The 16,820-nt window shown below is 42.2% G+C and overlaps 1 protein-coding gene across 2 annotated transcripts in view; it reads right to left on the bottom strand.

Moving 5' to 3' along the window:
* Nucleotides 1–16,820, bottom strand: part of LOC143206990 (uncharacterized) — a 138,704-nt gene that overhangs the window by 85,206 nt on the left and 36,678 nt on the right. Inside the window, exon 2 of one of the 2 annotated variants that reach the window (XM_076419942.1) lies at nt 13,200–13,445. The exons of the other annotated variant lie outside the window; for it this stretch is intronic. The gene's annotated coding sequence lies outside the window, so the exon portion shown is untranslated. The remainder of the gene's footprint in view (nt 1–13,199; nt 13,446–16,820) is intronic. 2 annotated transcript variants of the gene reach the window in all.

Genomic DNA, 16,820 nt, shown 5'->3' with positions numbered 1-16,820 from the left:
GGGCGGAGCAGACCCCTAAAATTCATTGGGAGGTCTTCGAACCCGCAAAGGGGCACGGAACAGTACAGCGCCCCTCGTTCCATTCCACTCAGTTTGCCCGGGATTCACACTCGGAAAATGAGTCACCGTTTTCGGGGCAGCTTGCACATTGCGTGCACAGGGTCGGGATAGAATGGAGGAAAATAAAAGAGTCGTTTCGGAAATCGACCGACAAGGGAGTCGCGTGACGAGAGACGGGATGGGACGAGAGGAGACGAGACGGTCTGGTAACACGATCCCCCTTGTAGCACCATAGAGAGAGAACGAGGAGAGGGGGCTGGCGATAAGAGCAAATTAAATTAGAGCCGCTATCGTCTTCGAGCGGGAAGTTATTCGGTGCACTTCGACGCCCGGTGCGTTGACCTCCGATCGAACGTCAGCACGAGAATGCACCGACGAATTATTTTCAGATTATATTGCCCTGCGAGGGGTTTGGGTTGGGTTACCCAAAAACATGAACATTCGTGTCTTCGTTAATTATTTGTTACCAAAGGATCAGTCTCAGTCACGTCGAACTTACCCGGGTTGTTTCACTCTGAAGGAACGAAACTTTGTCAATTCAGTTAGGATGTAATTGGAGCGCAATGTGCAATTGTAATCATTGCAGAAGCTGGATGTGTTCCAATTTTAAGTGCAAGCTTGCTTTGATGAAAAAAGCTTCTTAAACTCTGACGATCAACTTTAAATCGAAGTACGTATATGTTTTAGAACGAACAAGAAATTACGCTCAAGTAATCCTGATAACTAGACAGCGGATCTTTATGCAAAATAAAAATTGTCTACCTGAATTACAACATACTGGAATGAAATAGACATTTTTTTTCTGTCTAAACACGTTTAGCGGGTTAAAAATAATTTTCGCCGTTTTAAATTATACCTACTCATTTTTTTTGTTATAAGTGCATCAAATCCGCTGTATACTAATAACATTAATTAGATCGTACTATTGTACGAGTGGACCATTGTGTGCGCCACGCGGAAAGCGAACGGAACGAGGCGGCTTCGCTCTTTTGAAAATAACGAGCGGCGGAATCGGCCGACCGAAATTTATCGGTCGATTGTGTCCCCTCGGCAATGGCATCCGAGCTGACACACCTCGATCGGAAGTCAACTGAGACGGCCTCGGGACGATCCGAGTCGATCCGCCTACGCAGTCACCACCATTTTATGGAAATCGACCAGCCACCCACGAACCCAGCGAATCCTTTCTCTCCCATCTGGACAGTTTCAACTGAAAAATTCGTGTATCCTCGTATCGCCACGACCACGACACACTCTCGTAATATCGTTTACGAGGTCTCCACGCTGGAATAGCTCGCAATCCAGGCTCATCCTTGCGTTTATGCGCTCTTCGACCGTGGCGATCCGCTACCGGACGATTCATTTATTCATTCGTTCACCTTGCCAATCGCTAATTTATTTATCGAAGGCAGTGGTCTTCTTTAATAGATCTGCTACGTTGCAACCTTCTCCGGTTAGAGAATTATAAATGCCTTATTCTTTCGGTTGAAAGTATTACGGCATGAGAATCAATTATGTAGAGCTTGCACTATCCCCTCTACAATTCCTGAGATAGGTGCAAGAGTCTAGTAAAGGCCAATACTTTCTAAAAATAACAAGAATCTGTCTATCCAAACTTTTAGAAAATTCAAACTATTGGAACTCCTCAATTTGCAATGTGTTTTTATGTATAACCACCCCCTCTTCGGCTGTACGATCAGTTTGTTCACCCCGTACATTCAAAGAGATGGACGTATCGAATAATTTCCCCTGACACGCGTCTCTACAGTCTGAATCAATTTTTCTGTAAAATTTTCAAAGTAGTTAAACGGAGAATTGTCGGCGGTTGCAAAAATTTCTTTGGCCAATCTGATCAGCAGTAATTACGAGCGAGGCTCTTTCGAGATTAAAGGAACGCGGCAGCTTTCGAGAGAAAGAATTCCACAGAGAACGAGCCCCGAGGCTGAGGTCGAACTAATTAACATAGCCTAGGTCTGCGGAGAGTCTTAACGGATCGCTTCTGAAACGATCCGAGCATAAAGGAAACGAGTGGTCGTCGGCTCGTGAGTCACGTTTATTGTTCACCGTTTAGCAGCCCACGACGAGACGAAGCGCGACGCCTTTCTCCGACTGAATTAACGGGCCTGCTATATGTATAGCCTGCCCGTGGATTTTCGTCGACGAGACCCACGACGATCCACGTCCGCGCGAGACAAATGCATAATCGCTTCTGTTACGAGGACAGCGTAACACTTTCCTGCGCCGAGCACCGATGCGTCCAACACTCGTTTCCTCGAAACGAAAATCGATATGTCGAGATTCATCGCGGTGCGATACCTTTCTACCTTATCGCGACTCGAACTGTGATTAAATACGATTCACTCGACATCGATGTCATGGCCGATGCTTCTGGCAGTGAGCTGTCGCGTGGCCTTGATAGAGCTCGTTTGCGCCATTGTCAATTAATCTGCGTGAATGTATGAATTTTTGAAGGCCTCCTTCTGTTTCATTGTTCCGAATTACGGATTGACTGAGAGAGAGAGAGAGGGAGAGAGAGAGAGACTGCGTCTTTGTGAGACTTTTGATGAAGATTTTATGACAAAAATGAATAGGTGCAATTTACGACTGCGAAAATATTAGAAGAATTTAAGAATACTATCATAAAATATTATTTTCAACCCAGTAAGCATATTAATTATTCTACTTCATTCCAGTTTGTTCCCCAATTCAGATAGAAAATTTTTATTTCGCACAAAGATCCGCTTCCATTTATTACGTTCCAAAGTATATAAAAAAGGATAGAATTTGTTACTTGCTGGATGAGGAATTACTGGATGGATACCAACTTATGGAGAAGAAATAGAGTCAGAGTCGACTCGATAAAATGTACCTACTCGAATATAAATCAGGATCCGCGGATGCAGATTTCGTACGACAAAGAGCGGATGCACTGACGCGCGTCGAGGAAATCTTGAAGCTCGCGTCGCGTCGGCGCATTCCGATTGAATTGAAATAAGAAGGTCAGTGGTCCGCTGGGAAAGTATCCGAGCCCGAATCTCATCTTGGAAACCTTGGGGAAGACAATAAGGTGAAATTGAATCGCATTAGATGCTCTGATTCTTCATATTATTAGCGCGTGCTATGGATTTTCTCGTTTTTGGAGCCTGCGCAGAGTTCGTAACTCGAGAGCTCGACCTACTCGAAAAGTTCGAGCACGGCTTTGCGGGTGTAAAGGCGATTAGGCTCGATAAGAATTTGTAACTGCATAATAGACCCTCGAGGCGGTAAAAAAGATTAAAAAACCATCGGACCGCGTATCTTGAAACGATAAGTGTCAAATGACCGCTTGACAGCCCTTGATAAGAATAATAGTCCGAGCTGGAAATGTTCGGAACACGCTTCGACGAACTTTGCTTTGAACAACCAAAATAATTATTGCTTCTTCTGGAAACTATACGTACTCTACTGGGCAAAACTTTGGAATCACTTTTTGATTTTTGTAAAAAAATCGTTATTACAGCAAATATTAACTAGTTGAATAATATTTCGAAACAGATTTCAGCATTTTCTTATGTCCACAATGCTTGTTGTACAGTTTATACACACAGCGGAAAAATATCAGATTAGAAACATTTGAAAAATAAAAACGTGGTAATAACTGCCAGGAACATGTCAGGCTGTCATTACAAATGAAGACGGTTTTTTAATGAAAGAACAATTTCAAGAAAAATACGCATTCCTTGATGAAAAAAATAATACAAAATATAAAACATACTATGTACTCGGAAGATTTTTGACAAATAAATCGTCCTTGGTTGCCCTAAAGGCATTCAGTTATTCTCATGAACATCCTGTCTCCCTGAATTTATAATACAGGTTCAGCCCATCAAGAAGGGCTATGTTAAACGATAAAAGAATACTGTTTTCTTCGAATTAACAATTTGTTAAAATTTTAAAGCGATCATCGTAGCCGATAACACGAGAACGCGATCGTCCATGGAATTTTCGTTGACTCTAGGTTGATCGGGTGACTCACTGACAATCGAGGAGGAGCGTCTCGAGTTATCGCGGCTCGCTTGTCCTTTGTATCAATCAACGAAAATTAGATTGTCCCGGCCGCGCCGAGCCACCGATATAAAAGAGGCGCAGCCTTTCTCGAGTTAATGACAAAATGGTCGCGGAAATTGGATCGTCGTGCGCGCGGGGAGCCAGCCTGACGCGAAATTGTTTCCTCGTGGAACGAGTAGAACGAGTAGAACGAGCCCGCTCGACGGGACGCGCTGATTTCATCGGGGACGAGCCCAAAATGTCACGCGATTTCCCGTCACCCATCGGAAAAAGCGAACATTCAATTAATTCCTTCGACGTCGCATGACTCGCACACATAACTCAATCTTTGCGTCAGTCGAGCAGAGTCTCTACATTCAATTAACCCTTGAACAACAGGAAACGTTCCTAATCAGCTCAAGAACAGACTACAATTAATATTTGTATCTAAGAAATTGATAAAAGCGTTGGAACAAAATGATGAAATGTTCAGTTCATCTTAGAACAACGATCCGAAAAGCCTATACGATCGAACAGCGAGATCGCGAGGCTCCGAAGCGATTGGACACATTCTGGGATTAAGATTAGGCGATTAAGGATCTTGTAGAAACTCGTGGTATGTAAGAGGAACGTTGTAAGGAAAAATGAATGGAACTCAAAAAGGTTTACAGGTTCTCGAAGCGAGATTGTAAGTAGCTTATGATTGTCCAGGTCCTGGGATTAAGGTGATGGGTTACAAGGCCTTTAAGAACGTGTGCCTACACGTACACCGTATTGGTAAATTAGCGATGAAGATTAAATTCGAGATCGAGGAAAGTGAGGCAACAACGAGGATATACTTTGCGACTCATCGTCGATCATCGATTAGGTTCGCGTCTCGCAAAAACCGTGCGAGCTGTTCAGCGAAAGTGATGTAACGGTACGAAGCTTGAGGGAATCGGGGGAAAGAACCGAGCGGAGCCGAGTCGCGCTTATTGTGAGCCGCCTAGAGACTAACGGCGTTTAACCCTTTCGCTACGGCCATCTTTGCGGCCTACAGTTCAGCTCAATTTGCTTCTACGCTCTTAGAAAGTTGATCTCTGCTCTGTTACCTCTGAACCGTGTTTCATGCTGCAGTGGCATGCGCGACTTTGCGACCTACAAGGAAACAGATACGTGATGTGTCGAGTGGGATCTGCATGGCGGCGCTTTGAAAGCGATTATGTTTGCCATAAATGCATAAAATACTCCAGCTCTGGTTAAATCTCTATTCTAGTGATCATCCTAGAGGACATCATTTTGTGATATATTTCACGGGAACACAATTGCATCTAGTTCGACGATGGCGCAGAGATACCGCGGACAGCCGAGGGCCAACAAAAGGGAGTAGCACCACCTACGTCTTATTTGGAGCACAAAGGGTTTTCTCTTCGATGAAAGCAGTTCGCTCGCGATTCTTATGGAACAACCGAGAAAAGTATGAGCTTGTGCAGAAAGGTCGGCAGTCTAATTATCTGGACATCCGATCGGTGGGAGACTATTAGAGTTCGTCGCAGTGTCCAGGCAGCGATTCAACGCCGACACGACGGTCACAGGGACCACGGTCGGCCATGGCATCGGAAGGGTTAAACGGTCGGAACGATCGGAAGCTCGAATCGATCGACAACGAGAGGGAGAAAAAATAGAGAAATAGAGAGGATGAGAGAATGGTCTCCCCTCGGTCTGGTCCCTGGGGGCCTGGCGACGGCTCACGGGTCTCTCGAGAATCATCGACGATTCTCGGGGAAGTCACGTCCGTCGGCCGGGAGTCGATCGCGGGACGATAAGTCACGCGCAACCCGGAAAACAGTGAACGTTTCGACGTTCCACGGTGAACAGTGAACACGCTGGACAGGGGACAGAGGACCTGTGATGCCAGGTTTTTCTTCGCGTGTAACGTGTTGCGCGAAAAAAACACCAAGAGCCGGCGACTCGGCTCTCTCGAGGAACTCCTGACCTTTCCACCGGGTCGATGACACTCGTTAAAGGGACGCCGGGGACACGGTTTCTTCGCTCGGCGACACGGCTTCAAAACGACACTGAAAAACTGGCTAATAGCCGCCCGTGTGACGCGACCTGCACCCACCGCAAACATTTCGAACGATCGTTCCGGTGTTGTCAGCTTTTTCTACGTTCACCTCGTACCGCGTCCGCTGACATTATCAGCATTCTATCCCGCGATTGAACTTAAAGCTTCGACCTTTAGGGACTTGATGCTAGCCATGATTATTTAAAAAAAAACAGGGAATTGGGATCGAACGAGAGATGAATGTTCATGAGCTTTCTATTTCATAATTTTTTTCTTTCATTCTATTCAATGAGTTTTATGATCAACAGGATGCATCTACGTCAAAACTCAGTAGGTGCAACTGAAAACAGTAGAAAAGATGAAATTACTTATTTTCAGCTTGTTACAGTTCTCAGTTCTCTTGGAATTGACGCAGACTATTTTTATTTCGCATAAAGATCCGCAGTCTAATAATCGTCGCGTAGGCAGGTCCTGATAGAGTAGGCGGGTTTGATAAATGGGCGACCGAGTAAATGAATGAATCGCTTTGGAAAATAGAGCACTCTCAAAGAAAAATTCTAGAAGACAAGGGATCCATTTCTTGCCTGAAGGAGATTGAAGAAGATTTGTAAAAAATAGCTGTTGCAGTAGAAACAACCGAGAGGCTAATGGGTCTACAAAACGGTAAAAAAAGGTCCGCTGTTGGAGAGCTAAAATTGTATATCGATTTTGACCGTACCGGACAAGATAAATAATTTGTTTTTGCAAACATCCGATACAATGAAGGAGTTCCGCCTTGATCGGACGGGAAGAAGCGTTAGGATCACGGTTCCGAGGCAATTGTGATTCGTGGTTGCTCGTGACTCGCTCTAAAGCACCGTAACGTGGAACGATTGTCACGGTCCGGATCGCGTCGTTGCCATTGACGGACCGAGAGCCTTCGATCGATCGTGTCCGATTTCGTTCGACACTCGTTTCCTTTTGTTCTCTTGTCCGAGATCGATGAAACCGCGGGTCACCCGGTAGACGGTATGCACCGGTGTGCAACAACTCGTTTCCATCGCGTGGGAATACGAACTCGCTGCATCGCGTTGCACCGGTAGCAGTCGCGTCGCACGTTCCTTTAAAATGCGCTTCTAGCTTCCAGTCGAGCAAAAATCAAAAAAGACTGCGGATATTTACGCGAAATAAAAATTGTTGATGGAAATGTCTTTCTTTCTTCAACAATTTTAAAAGATTGAGTCCTGCGTATCGATATCCTCTGAATCGTTTAATCTGTCTCATATTTCCGCAATGAAATCCGCCGGCTGATTATTCGACTGTGGATCTTTATGCGAAATAAAAATTGTTGATAGAAATGTATTTCTTTCTTCAACAATTTTAAAAGATTGAGTCCTGCATATCGGTGTCCTCTAATTCGTTAAATCTTTTTCAAATTTCCGGATCTTCATGCAAAATAAAATTTGTCTGCATCGATTGCAGGAAATAGAAACCAAATTGAACGTTACTTCTTCCCTTGAAGATTTTAATAGAGAAGAAACCATATATTGACATCTTGAACTTCTAAAATTTTTCAACAATTGTGAATTGCATGTGCTTAATTTTGCTACAAATGCATAAAGATCCGCAGTTTGCTAATTATCGATGTATTCATTGTACTTCTATGAAAAAAAATAGGGAGACAGAAAATTGACTGCCCTCCTTGCATTCCACGCGACTCGCTTGCTTCCACGTGGGAACGAGTAAAAAATAACCGTAAATACGAAGAGGTAAAAATATGTTTCCCGATCTGGAATCGCTCGGTGAACATTGAGCCACTGTGCGTCGTGTCTGTTCGAGGCTCTTGCAATCCGACAATCCGTGTCGATGCGCTTTGACGGCGAGTTCTCTGCGGAACGAGGAGACAGAAAGATCGACAGTCAGCGGAGAGCTGCGGAGAGATATCTCTCGCAATAAAATATTTTAACGGTATTTTCTGGGGCAGCGGCGTGTCTTCTTCGAGCAACGCGTACCCACAATCGATTCCCGCCCACCGGTGGAAACGCTTTTCACAGCCATTTCTTCCCGTCATCGGGCTCTTCGGTCTGCACACGAGGCACTGATCCCATGCAACCAGCCTGTCAGTCGTCGAGATGCGCTTTCTGCAGCCGATGTAATCCCTTACCCGCCGAGACGCCACCAGTTCGTTACGTTTTCGACATTCCTCTTGAAAGGTGCGAACCCAGAAACGTGGACAACCAACGTTCCGAAAAATCTCCTTTGATAAGCTGCACACTTTCGATTATCTCTCCTCGGGATCACTTGTTAGTGCAACGAGAAGGGGAACGAACTTTCTGCGCTACCTAACAGGTTACGACGATATACTGCAGATTTCCGTGCAAGATAAAAATGGTCTGTATTGATTACAACGGGCAGGAGCCAAGCGAGAATTTCTTTTTTTTCAACAATTTTGGTAAGGTGAGACTCAGACTCTCAATCAATCTGCATGTTCAATACCGCGAGATAGATGTGGGATTTATAGGTGTTCAATCAAATATATGTGTATTTAATAAAGAAACAAATTTTACTTAATGAGATAATTATCTTTAATCATAGCAATCAAAATTTATTAACAAAATACAAACAAAATCTAAATCTAGAGAAGAAGGTATTTAAATAAAAAATTATTATATGTGTAATATACAATACGATATAATAATTATAATCGCTGAGGTAAATCGGCAGAACTTTTTCCTTTACCAAAATGTTGGTTAAAGCTTCGTTTTTTAATTATCAATGAAGTTAAGGAAGTTGAGTAAAAGTAAAAATTGTTTAGAACGAACTGTACATATATAAACGAGCTGTCTGTAAATATAACTTCAATCACACTTTGTGGGTTTTGCAAGCTCTAATTGCACCTCCTCATTTTTACTATAAATCCATAAAATCCGCAGTCTAATAATACAGCAAAGAGCCTTGGCGTGCGGATAACGGGACTCCTGCTAAACGACTAAGTATTCATGACGAGCAGGATGACATAAAATTCAACGAACAAAGAATCGACTATTCAATCATGTCGAAATTAAACCTAGTCGGATGAAACTATCCGTGTTATTTTCAGTTCGCAATCCAATTGCTTCAGAGAGTCTGCTTCTAAAAACCATGACGAGCAGACCTAGACGATTACAGTTCCACTAACAGTCGCATAAAATGTTAAATAAATCATTTCCAGTTGCGTAGTAGGATAAGAAGATAAGTATCTTGGAAACGCTCGTCGTCGGCTGCCGGTCAAGGTTGGCAATAAAATGTTTCTTGTGGTCCTTAATTTGCGATCTCTGTGGTTAAGCTTATTCCTCTGGGTTGTTTACGAGAACCGTGGGTTATTTCGACGCGTAGAAACGCGACTTTAGGAAGCGGAAGAGCGAAATAGAGACTGTCGAACTGTTCGGGAGACGGTGTTTGTGTGACCGTACCGGGTCGATTCCTTGTTAACGTTGCCGGACGGTCGTTCCCCGTAAACGAGCACAGAAAAGCCATTCGCGGGCCGGTGTCTCGCAGACGAAACCGTCGACAGAATAATTTCATGTATTATTTATCGCGCATTCCGCGCGACTCCTTGATCCACCGTTACGTACCGGGTGCCTTGTAATTTACGTCGGCCTCGCGACAAGCTTCTTACACCGCACGAGCGTTACAGTTACGCTGTTAACGCTCGGGCACCGTCGCGACGTGCAGCAAACGTGACTCGATTTTAATCCCTCGGAAAAATCAAAACTCGTACTGCAGGAACGCCTTTCTACAGAAACCTGCAGCTCGAGTTTTTAATAAAACCTACAAAAAATTCCGGAAATTCTAATCGATGCATGCAAATAAATATAGGTATTATAACTGTATTACTTCCCGGTCTTAATGACAACGTTTGTATATTTACGCAGGGTGTAAAAAAATGTCTGATGAAAATCCGTAAAAAAAAGGCTGCCGGAAAATTGCCATTGGCCTTGAACTTCAAGTTCAAATTTTTTATTGCGTAGGACTATTTTATTGCGAAGGAATCATGGGTCAAAATTGTACACTTATTTATGTTTCCCGTATTTTATCTTTCTATCCCCATTTCACTTCTGCAAAGCATAATAGATTAGATAGGTGCATAGATGTGAGTGGAAGGTATCCTAAGCCCACAGGCAGGAGTTGTAATAAATGATAATAATGCAGGTACTATCCAAACACATCGAGTGGAAAATTCGAGTAAAAACGTGAGATTGATAAACGACGCGAGAGAAACTTTCTGCAACGTGGCACGAGAGCCATGCGAGGATGGTTGAATAGAATCGGGATAATTAATGCGTCCTGTTGCGCAACCAAACGCTTCGAGACCACGAAGAGGAAGAAGAAGAAGCAGGAGACTTGTACGCGCTGAAACCGACGCGACGCGGCGACGCTAATTTACAGTAAACTCGAATCTCGGTTAGAAGAGCGGCCAGCGAACGGTTTCCTCTCGATTCCCGATCTCTCCTCGAATTGATCTTTATTTTCAATTTTCACCGGGCGTTAAAAGGAAAGTTCTCGGACCTCGCCGGAGTCGATTCCCCAGAAGTTTTTCAGCGGGTTCGAGCGAGGAAGAGGAGAAGAGGTGGAGGGTGCGCGTCGGAATACTTAAGGAGCAAAATTAATCGCATAAAATGTGGGTTGAGCGAGCAGTATCTTCCGAACGAAATGCTCGCCGACCTCGAAACTTTTTCCACGGGCCGGTGCCTCGCCTCGCCTCGGCTCGCCTCGCCTAGCCACGCTTCCAAGTTCAACATATCGCGTTCATTCGCTCGTTTCTCCGCCCACGAAACGCATAAATTCGAACCGATGCCCCTCACCCCCTCTGCTCAACACCTATCACCATATTCCTCAACGTCCCGCCGACCTTAGTTTCTCGGGAAACTTAAAGAGTCGAAATAGATGAGCGGACTTGTGAATTATGCGACGTCGCGCGGCTCAGAAAAACGGAGACGAGAGATAAAGAGAGAATTATGGCGCGAGCGGTTAGATTCGGTGTGAATCCAGAGACTCCAGAGAGAAAAACATCAGAAACAATTACAGAAATATTTTATCATCTCCGTTGGATCGAGCACTGCTCCAACTTCTTTCACGAGATATCCAAGAGCCAATCACATGGAAAATTTCCATCAAATTAGAACCCCACTCGATCACTTCTATAATTGTACGAACTGTAATAAATAACTATTAGTGTTGCAGTTTCAGAAAAGTGAAACGTTCGCGTGCGGGTTTGGATAGAATGACCAAGGGTCGTAAAACTACGCAACGCGATTAGGCAGGGACACCGGAAGCAACGCGTTGCCTGGGTTTCCGGCATGAAACTATGCCAAACACAGCATGCCCGGCATTCTGGAAATTAGGCGCGGGAAACGAGAGAAAGAGAGAGAAGAACCAACCGCTTTCGTGGTTTTCCAGCCAAGTATTCCCCGGCTCTCGTGCGCTCAAACTGCGTCTCGCCTTCTATGATTTCCGGTCATTAGAGTCAGGCTTCGTTTGCGGGAAGGAAAAAAATTTCTGACGAGAGGGAACTGCCTCGAATTTGCGAAATTCTCGCGTATTTCTAACCCTTTTCACTCGACCGTTCACCTCGGGAAACGTCGTATAATATATTTAGTCGGTCACTTTTTTCAGGTGACAAGAAAATCATGCCACTTGCACCGAAATACGACAATTAACACACTCCTTTCTAGTGAAAAAGTAAATTTGTCTACGTTTACTTTAATGCTTCATTATTGACAATTAGACTGCGGATTTTATGGATTTATTCGCCTTTTGTCTTGCGATTGGTGCAGTTAATTTTTATATAAAAATTATATAATTATATAAACATGTATATTGTTGAAATCTATCAACCTATTCTCGTTGAAAATCGAAAAGAGGGAAGATTCAAGAAAACGGGACCTATTAACTGGAAAAAAACACCGTAGTCCTTCCTTATGTCGAAAACATTTCCAACGACATTTAAATGATTTTCAGAAAAGTAGGAATACACACGATTTTCGAAATACCATACTATTTGAAAAATTGGTTTCCACCAATTAAAGACAAGTTACCACTTTTAAAAAGTTCTAATATAGTATATTCAATACCTTGTAAGGGATGCAACCAAGTTTACATTGGACAAACATCGAGACATTTAGAAACACGTATCAGAGAACATAAATGTAACATCTTGCTACCTTCAACACAACACACTGCTTTGACAAGACATTCGATAGAATTTGACCACAGATTTGATTTGGGAAATGCAAGAGCAATTGATAAAGAAGTTAATTTAAATCAAAGGATATTATTGGAAACTATTCATATGATTAAACATCGTAGCGTAAATCTTAGGTATGAAACATCTAAGATACATGAGTACTACGCAACATTACTGAACCAGTAATGTTTGATGATGAATTTTTCCGAACAGCTTTAATATCCTGTGGCTTCACCACATGCAATAACACCTAAATATAATCATTCGCAAACAGAAATGTTCACAAATTCGTCAGAATTGATGTTAATTCAATATTACCTTGACATCTTGGTACGCAAGCAGTTAAAAGTTTGATTATGACTTTTCACGGTTTGAAATAACCGCCAAATATCGATTGGCTCATATGTCGATCGATGATCTAATTGGTCCGTTTCAATTGGTTTCACGTTTGTCTCGGTAGCATGTGTAATGGCATGGGAACAGCACGTGTTCTGTTATTCCAAATTAGTTAAAATAATTTCATTAAGCAAGTGAGTAACAAAGTACACAATTTTTACATTCAATGTTTAATTTATTGATGGTAATAATCGATACCAGTTTTTCTGTTTAATAATTCACAGACGCAGTTATTATTTTTCTTGAGAATGATATAAACATAGATCGAAACGTCGAAAATTTAATTCAAATTGCAAAATTACTTCGATGTAAAATTAGATCGAACCAGTGCGCCGAGAGCATCAGTACATTTTTTGTTAATTTTTATGTATCGTAAAGATCCTGTTATATATGTATACATATACGCGAAGGGGTCGATTCCGGCTGGAAGGGGGATGAAAATTAGGCAGAAAAATTCTGACGCACCTGATCCCTGCTCCATAAAGGAACGGGTTACCGAGAAACGGCGAACCGGTCCTGCCGACCGAACCTTGCGAGCCTTCTCCGCCCGCCGGAACCGTTACGCAGCAATGGCCATCCAGAAAACCGGTAGGAGGGTAATCGTCGACCGGTATATCGACTGTATATCGATCGTATGCCCTCTATACCTTCGCGAGTTTGCCGACACCACCCACGAATCGATCGTACGAATTGTTAGGCGCCGATAAACGACTAGAAACAGAAAACCAACCGGTACAACGATTCGTAGAAACTTTCAGAATTTTTTATGTCCCAACCATAAACGCTATGCAGATGTTTCTTCCACGAAACGATTCTACAAACTCTCCCACATATGCTAGTATATATTTTCATAACTTTACAAATTCGTTGACATGTTTAAACGATGTTTGAGGAGGAACCGGTCAACGTACCAATTTCCTCAGATTAACTACTTTACCGTTCTTGCGTAAAATAATTCTAGAGTTTCCCAACTGCAACGGTACGTTGTTTAACAATATCATGAATGTTTAAGCTTGTTTAATTAATTAGATCGTTAATATTAAAACGTTAGTTTACCTGGTATCAATTTGACACAGTTTTCCCGAAACAAGTTGTACTGTTCTGTTATTTGTAGGTGAATTTGAATAAAATTTCAATTAGAATCAAAGAACATTGAAAATAACCGTTTACCTTGTTATTTTATCGATCTTTTATCACTGTCAATTTGACACCGAGGAGCAGATTCAGTTCGTGAAATGAGGGACGGACAAGGATTAAACAATGTTCAAGCAGGGCAACGTCGGAAGCAGAGCGCATTCAGGTGGAGACGTCTCGATTGCGAAGATAATTGATACAGAATTTATACGGCAGAGTCGAATTAGTAGAATAACAGACGCGGGGTTCAAGCAAAACCCTCGAGCAGAATTAATTTTCTTCGTGGAATTGTTCTCTTGGAAACGCATTGGAACAGAGAAGCAAACGCTGTTTGCTCCTGAATCGAGCACTCGATGCGAGCGAGGTAGCAATGTATAGAGACGAGGATGCATCGAGGTATCTACCCGATGCTTCGATGTCTACTGACCGGAAAAAGTAACGAAGGATACCCGGGAAAGTAGAATAACGTGGAATTAATGATTCGGTCGGAAATCTAGACATTTTCTCAAAAAATAACGAATAATTGCAGACCTCGTACCGAACGAGCAATGCTCGCGATAGAAGCATCGTAACTGCATTATACACGATGGTCGGTGAAATTCTCAAGTTTTCAATAATAACAGACGTGTTCGTTAAATCGTTGATTGACTTTCTAATGTTATCGTGGTCGATCGTAATTTTTCACGAAATCGAAAATTCCAATAAACTCTCGTTTTCTTCTTTTCTTTGAGAAAAGACAATTATACTGCGTTAATTTCAATGAAGACGTGTAACGATCTACGGCGCGCCGTTAATTGACTAAATTAGAAGGAAAGTCGTTTCCGAGGTACGTCTCGCGATAATTCCGGGAATTTCACGAGGAAATTATGGGCCAGTTGGCACGAATGCCTGGAGAAATATTTGAAACGCGGAAAAACCGATCTTTCGGAGGCGTTGGGACGACGGATGCGCGCCACAGTCCAGGGTCGAAACGACCATCGACGTTGACTTCCTGTGCCGTCGACGCGTTCAATTTCGAATTAATTGCCACAAACGCCTCGGTCCCTCGCTCGACTAATTGCCACGTTAATTGCTCTCGTCGATGCGGACCCCCTCCACCCGCGGTCGCCGCCTCTCTGCCCACTAATGCTGCAGGTAACGCGATCAGGATTACTAGGACGAAAGCCCTTTACTGGGACAAGGAAACAGCTGTTCGGCTGTTCAGCGTCCAGCCTGTCTGACAAGGTCCATAACGCCTCTGCTGTTATTATTCTCGCCATCGACAACCAATATCAACCATCGAGCCATCGACCAATAAAATACCACCGCCGTCATCTAAATATGATTTCCCGAAAACTCGTTTCAATTGCGATTTTATATTGAAAACGGACTTTTTCCGACGGAAACAAATATAAACAAAGCTATTTTAATTTGTAAATTAAACATTTCTTCCGTCACAGACTAATTTCATTGTATGTTTTTTTCATTTTGTGGATATGAAATTGATACAATGCATCATACAATACATAAATGTGTAGTAATTGATTAGATACCGACATATTTAAGAATGTAAACAATATCGTGAATAATGGGACAGCAATTTTTAATGGTGACACTGAGTGACCAATCCAGTCTTAAAAGTTAAGAATAAGTTATTGATATTTAACTCATCTATATAATTTTTGCTCCATATTATTTGATCTTTTAACTATTTTTATATTGAATGGACGACGTTCAATATGAACGATTATATTTATGAGTTTAACCTTTGTAGTCGGAGCTATTTTAACTTGAAAATTAAACATTTCTTCCGACCTAGAATAATTTCATTGCACATGATTAGACTTATGTATTTTCGATTTATGTACAGTGTACAGTTAGGAGCAAAACTGATCACACACGCTTTAAATCAAAATAACTGTTTTATGAATGGACCAAACGACTTCAATTTCTCTGCAAGGCTAGAAGAATTAGTTTAGTAAGTGACGTCTAAAAAATATTTTGGAAAAATGCATTTGATCGGAATTGTGAAAAACAATAGTAAAAATTTATTTTTACTACTTTCTTAACTGGGCCAATAACGAAAATTTCAAAGATGTGTTTGGTCAACTTGTATAAATTATATTCGCTCCGAAAATTTCATTGCAATTGGTTTGCGATTTATAAACGATGAAAAGTGGTAAAAAGGCAGAAAATCTCGTAAAATTAAAATTTTTCACCACTCTTGATCGCATATAACTCGTAAACCAATTAACCAACTTGAATGAAATTTTCGGAGCGTATATAATTTATACAAGCTGACCAAACACATCCTTTAAATTTTCGTTATTGGCCCAGCTAAAAAAGTCGTAAAAATCAATGTTTACTATTGTTTTTCACAATTCCGACCAAATGGATTTTTTCAACATATTCTTTAGACGTCACTTACTAAACTAATTCATCTAGCCTTACGGAGAAATTGAAGTCCATTCATAAAACAGTTATTCTGATTTAAAGTGTGTGTGATCAGTTTTGCTCCTAACTGTATAATGTATAAATATATGTACGCAATGTGGCAGAGAAAACTAACTAGAAGAAGACTCTCAGTTATACGAACGCCATTGGCATAGCTGATAGTTGCTCGCCGAGGGAAAAATTGAACGTGTCCATTTGCGAGTTCCAACTTCCTGTTTGCTCTCCGAGAGTTTTTCGTGCAGCTCTCCACTGGCACTCTGAATACCGTGTATGTACACTGACGAATTTGACTGAATTGTTTCACTCTCAGATGGACAAGTACCTTTAGGAGAGTTCCGAAGTGATCTCGGATGTTGAATGGCGATGGATTTCTACGCGGCGCACAGTGGAGTATTTGCCCGATTTCAGCGGTCATAATTCAATGTAAAAAATTTTAGATAAATTGTAAAATTTTTGTGGTTTGAGTTAGTTAAATGTCTGAGGAACAATCTCCCATCGTTCATTTTCCCATTCATGTAT

Source organism: Lasioglossum baleicum, chromosome 3 (assembly GCF_051020765.1).
Source record: "Lasioglossum baleicum chromosome 3, iyLasBale1, whole genome shotgun sequence".
Classification (NCBI taxonomy): Eukaryota; Metazoa; Arthropoda; class Insecta; order Hymenoptera; family Halictidae; genus Lasioglossum; species Lasioglossum baleicum.
Note: the sequence above shows the minus strand (reverse complement) of the source record. Positions and strands in the feature narration are given on the sequence as shown.